At 43.4% G+C, this 6,297-nt stretch overlaps 1 pseudogene; it reads left to right on the top strand.

Moving 5' to 3' along the window:
* Positions 1–900: 900 nt before the first annotated feature.
* Positions 901–5,954, top strand: LOC127217830 (pyruvate kinase PKM-like; annotated as a pseudogene).
* Positions 5,955–6,297: the final 343 nt, after the last annotated feature.

Here is a 6,297-nt window from a genome sequence, read left to right as displayed (position 1 = left end):
GAAAGGCATCTCACGTATCGGTTGTTTACCAGTGTGAAAAGAAACCTGTTGCCAACCAAACTTCAGTGTTCCCTATTCACACATATAGGTCCTTCATTAAGTAAAATGAGATGAGTTCTTTAATTATATTAATTTTCTCAAAAGACATAATATTTGTAAAAATGGCAATTCTTTAAATATTTATTTTTATGTGCATGCTGTTTTGCTTGCATGTGTCTGTGCACCACATGGCTACATTGCCAATGAAGACCAGAAGAGGGCATCAGATCCACTAGAACAGGAGTTATAGATGGTTGTTAGTCACCATGTGGATGAGGCTATAACCTGGGTCCTCTGGAAATCAGCCATTGAGCCATCACTCTATATCTGCAAATGCCAATTCTTTGTGGGCAGTTTAAGTATGATATTGCCACTACTATACAACACTGGATCATTCCATCAACTCCCCAGCCTGTGTTTTCATCAATTCCAGCCTCAGTGTTCATAAAGATGATACCATGGCAGCTAAACTTCACCCTGCCACTGTTCATGGAGACTTCACTTCTTGACAGTGTTATTTAACTCTGACTTCAGTGATTCTGCCATGCTGGGCAGACTGTGGTGTTCTGGGAATAGACATTTAGTCTACCAAAAGGCTTTAGAATAAATCAGGAACTCATAGCTAGCTCCAAGCTCAGCTCCAGAGTTGGTGTGCAGATGCTCAGATTGGGAATATTTAAGCTACAGCCTTGTGATGATCTTGGCATGGGTTATAGGCACATTAGAAGTAAGAGATTGAGAGGTATACAGCAAGAACTTTTCCTACATTTCTGGCCCTGTGTCCCCAGTGCTTACTTTTAAATTTTATCTGTCATTATGTCCAATTTAGGATTCAGAGTATGCCTGAGGACCTTCAGAGTCATGCCAAAATCACACAGCAAAGCAGGAACTGCCTTCATTCAGTCCCAGCAGCTCCACACAGCCATAGCTGACACCTTCCTAGAACACATGTGCCCATGGACATTGACTGTGTACCCATCACAGCCTGCAACAATGGCATCATTTGTAACTTTGGTTCTGCTTCATAATCTGTGGAGATGCTGAAGGAGATGATTAAGTCTGGAATGAATGTGGCTCGTCTGAATTTGTCTCACGGAACTCATGAATACAGTGCAGAAACCATCAAGAACACACATGCAGCCACGTAAAGCTTCACATCTGACCCCATTTTCTACCAGGCCATTGCTATGGGCCATTGCTATGGCTCTGGACACAAAAGGACCTGAGATCTGGGCTGGACTCATCAAGGGCAATGGCTCTGCAGAAGTGGAGCTGAAGAAGGAAGCCACTCAGATCACCCTAGACAACACCTACCTGGAAAAGTGGGATGAGTACACCCTGTGGCTGAACTATAAGAACATCTGTGATGGGCTGGAGAGATGGCTCAGTGGTTAAGAGCAGTAGCTGCTCTTCCAGAGGACCTGGGTTCAATTCCCACCACCCACATGACAGCTCACAGCTGTCTGTAACTCCAATTCCTAGGCTTCTGACACTGTCACACAGACATACACGCAGGCAAAATACCCATGCTTACAAAGAAAAAGAACATCTGCAAGGTGGCAGAGATGGGCAGGATCTACATGGATGATGGGCTCATTTCACTGCAAGGAGAAAGGGGAGAAACGTGCTGACTTTCTGTTGGGTGGAGCATTGTGGCTCCTTGGGCAGCAGCAAGAAGGGGGTGAACCTCTCTAGAGCTTCTGAGGACCTCCCCACTGTGTCAGAAAAGAACATCCAAAATCTGAAGTTTGGAGTGGAACAGGATGTAGATGTGGTGTTTGCATCTTTCATGTGCAAGGAAGCTGATCTTTCATGTGCAAGGAAGCTGATGTGCATGAGGTTAGGAAGGTCCTGGGAGAGAAGAACATCAAGACCAGCAGCAAAATTGAGAACCATGAAGGTGTCTGCAGGTTTGATAAGATTTTGGGGCCCGTGACAGGATTGTCATTGTTGGTGGTGATATGGGCATTAAGATTTCTGCAGAGAACCTCTTCCTGGCTAGGATGACAATTGGACAATGCAACCAAGCTGGGAACCCTGTTGTCTACACTGCAGAGCTGGGGGAAAGTATGTCCCACCTGTGCTGTGGGCATTAATGTGACCCTAGATGGAGCAGACTGCATCGTGTCAGAAGAACCAGCCAAAGGGCACTACAGTCTGGAGATGGTTTGCATGCAGCACCTGATTGTCCATGAGGCAGAGGCTGCCACCTACCACTTGCAGTTATTTGAAGAACTTTGCCATCTGGCACCTACTACCAAAGACCCCACAGAACAGGCTGGGGAGGCCTCTTTCAAGCGCTGCAGAGGGTTCATTCGCGTGTTCAACATATCTGGCAGGAGTGCTCACCAGGTGGCCAGGTATCGCCCACATGCTCTTATCATTGCATTGAGGCACAATTCCCAGACAGCTCATCAGGCCCATCTGTACCTTGACATCTTCCCTGTGCTGTGTAAGGATGCAGTACAAAATTCCTGGCCTGGGGATGTAGAGCTCTGTGTGAACTTGGCTATGAATGTTGGCAATGCTCAAAGCTTCTTCAAGAAGGAAGATGTGTCCATTGTGCTGACTGGATGACACTCTGGCTCTGGCTTCACCAACATCATGCATGGAGTGCCTGCATGTGGGGATATATTATTTATGATTTATTAAAGCTTGCCTGTGGATTCAGAAAGCAAAGTCAGCCACAAGCCATAGAAGCCAAGCACACACCTTTAATCCCAGCAGCCAAAAGCTAGAAGGTGGTGGTACACACCTTTAATACTAAGACTCAGGATTGAAAGGTAGATGGAGCTTTCTGAGTTCAAGGCTACCCAGATATACACAAGAGTGAATCAGTCTAAAAGAGAATTATAGCTCATACCTTTAATCCAACATTAGGGCAATATATAAGACAGAAACAAGGTCTCAGAGAGGCAGGCATTCATTCTCCAGCCACAGTGAAGACAGGAGCATTCATTTTCCAGCCACACTGAGGAGAGGCAGCAGTTTGAGACTTGGTGAAGAGCTCTTGTGTGGATGAGCCCCTTCAGCCTGAGCTAGCGGTGAGAACTAGTGGCCGACTGCTTTGCTTTTCTGATATTTAGTTTGAAGCTGAGCCCTTTTATTTATTCGTGTTACACTTGTGCCTTGATGGCCCTCTGGAGCCCCTGTCCCACCTCCTGCCCCATCCCTTCCTTTAGGCCAGCAATGCTTGTATTGCTCACTCTGGGCCATAGTGTGGCACTGGTGGGCTGGGATGCCTGGGAAAATGAATGCCTCTGAAGCATGTAACAGCGCCCAGCTGTCTATCACATGACCCTCGGCAAGCCAGGGGTGAAGGAGGAATGCAGGATTGTAAACCTTTTGGCTTTATCACAAAATGGCAGTAACATCTCTGTGTACTTTGCTCCTATAGAAAATTGCCCAGAGAATTCCCAACCCTGGCCTGGAGTCAGGAGACCACAAGGGCTTAGGGCGTGGGGCCCAGGTTCCAGTGCAGATAACCTTTGGCTCTGGCCCTGACTTGCTTCCTGCAACAGCTTTGGCCTCCCCCACTCCTCCTTGTGCACTCCACTCAGCTGCCACTGCAGGCACACTCCTCATCTTCCCAGCTACCACTGCAGCGTGTTGCTATAGTGCCCACCTGAATGGAAATAAACCGCAGCTGGGGGGAAAAAAGACAAATAAATGCCCAAGGGTTTTTGTTTGGTTGTTTTTTGGGGGTTGGTTTGGTTTTAATTTTTTGAAACAAGGTTTCACTGTGCAGCCCTGACTGTCACTCTGTAGACCAGGCTGACCTCAAACCAAAGCTTTATTTCAGCAGTTTAATTATCATTCTGCATTGACTCTAGACCTAATACCCTGTTCCACCTTACTGCATGCAATTAACTTCCTACATTACATCACACAAATTCTATGAATAAGCTAATTCAATAAAAGACAGTACTTTGTATGACAAAATGGTGAAAGCAAGTGATACAATTTGTTTTATTTGGGAGAGAGAAGGATATTTTAAAATTATTTATTCCCTCACAATTTCAAACACATTTATAATGGTTTTGCCAAAAATTTCTTCTATTAGTCTCTGTTATCCCTTATATCCTTTTCGAAAGTCTGTTAGTGCATATAGAAGGTTACATGTAACTCGAAAATTAAAAGACTCAGAGACTGATATTGGGGTTTAAGTTTTAAGCTGAATATCAGAAAAGCAAAGCAGTCTGTCACTAGCTGCATTAGCTCACCTTTAGCTCAGGCTGAAAGGGCTCATCCATACATGAGCTCTTCACCAAGTCTCAAACTGCTGCCTCTCCTCAGTATGGCTGGAAAATGAATGCTTTTACTGAGACTTTTATTCTGTCTTATACACTTCCCTAATTTGGGGACTAAAGGTATTCTCTTTTAGACTGATTCACTCTTGTGTATATCTGGGTGGCCTTGGACTCAGAGAGATCTGTTTACCTCTTAATCCTGAGTCCTAGAATTAAAGGTGAATACCACCACCTCCTAGCTTCTGGCTGCTTGGATTAAAGCTGTGTATCACCACTGCCTGATCTCTATAGCTTGAGGCTTACTTCGTTTTTCTGAATCCTCAGGCAAGTTTAATATATCATAAATAATATATCACTGCAGATTGTGTATGTCCAAAAGATATATTTTCCTTGTACTCACCTTTCTGGTAGCCTTAAATCATATTTGGCACCAATCTACAACTATGTTTATTCATAGATATGTTTTTTTTTTTTTGCAGACCAGCTATAGCAGGAAGAGTCTAATTACAGGCATGGATAAAAAGTGCTAGCAAAAACAAAAGATAGCAATATGAACAGTCAGTTATGGGTTCCATATTGTCAATCATGAAATAAATCTAATTTTTTAATTGTTCGAGAATTTCAGACATTTATGTAACAAGTTTTAGTCAAAATTATCCCTTTCACCCCTTTAATTCCTTCCCCACCCCATAACATTTTCCTCCCAACTTCATGTTTTTTTGACCCACTTAATGCTGTCAGCATGTAAATGGGTATAGGGTCACCTACTAGAGAATGGGTAGCCTCTTGGGGACTGCATCCCTGAGGAAACTCACACTAACCCAGAATCCAACAGTTCCCAGTGACTCTTCAGCTAGGGAGTGGAAGGAACATCATGACCCCATCTCTCCTTTGTGTTAAGATTCTGTCTGACTTGATTGTACTCAGACTTGTGAGTGCTGTCACAGCCCCTCTGAGTTCAAGTATGCAGTGGAGTCCCATAGAGCATCCCAAACAATATGGTCTATTGTCACTGCTCTTGTTTTTACCATAGAAAAGTTGATGCTAAAAGCCTGTAGCTGAAAAAAACCACATACTTGAGTTCATAGGACAGGGGGATCTCAAGCTTGTACTGACCTGGAAGCTTCATTGCCATTGGCTATCTTTCACAATGCTGGAAGTTGCTATGCAAACCACAAGGGGAGAAAAACAAACAACAGATTAACCCAGCTGTGAATTTGGTGAGCAACAGTAATGGCTGGCCTGGCAAAATATGTTTACTGGTGCAATAGTAGCATGGTTACTGGAATAAACCAACCACATTCTTCTTGGATTTAAAACCCTGCTCTATAAGAAAGAACCAATGCCTGGTAGTATTTACTAGGCCAAAAACCCATAGATGGGAGGTCATAGGACCCATCCCCTAGGTCAAAGACCCAATACTATTATTCTGGTAAACAGACATAGTAATAAACTGCCCATAGTTATAGATTTGTGCGCCTCATAACCCTCATTATAAAAGCTTTTCTTTTATCTTTATTTAGTTTTGTTTTGATTTTTTATCCTTATTTCCTTATTTGACCAGGTTGTAATGATACAGCAAGTGAAGGAGCATCTCCAGGGACTCTGGCACCCTCTTCACGTAAGTGCTCCACACTTGACCGTGTGCTGCTACCCAAGCCCTAAGTGCAGGCATAGAACTCTTGTGCAGAGCCATAAGCTTCCTGTGTTGTTATTATCAGCTAGGTCAATAGGATGGACAACATCTCACTGATGATACCTCAGATATTAGCAGCTTTGTGAGCTGCCTTTTTCCTTTTGCTGGAATTGTTCTGGTTTTAACTAAAGGCAAATCTGTGGAGTCTTTTCTTCCTCCTCCTAGAAAATGAAAAACAATATTTTGACATTGTTTCTAGAAATTTAAAGTAAAAAAATGATGACACAATCCAAATTTCTCTTATTTCAGAACATAATAGGTTGCTTTAATATAGACTCAAGATCAGACTATCTCCAAGAGCTTTTATCAATA

The sequence above is a fragment of the Phodopus roborovskii genome, unplaced genomic scaffold, assembly GCF_943737965.1.
Source record: "Phodopus roborovskii unplaced genomic scaffold, PHOROB, whole genome shotgun sequence".
NCBI lineage: Eukaryota > Metazoa > Chordata > Mammalia > Rodentia > Cricetidae > Phodopus > Phodopus roborovskii.
The sequence above is the reverse complement of the archived record's forward strand: the minus strand, read 5'-3'. Positions and strand labels throughout refer to the sequence as shown.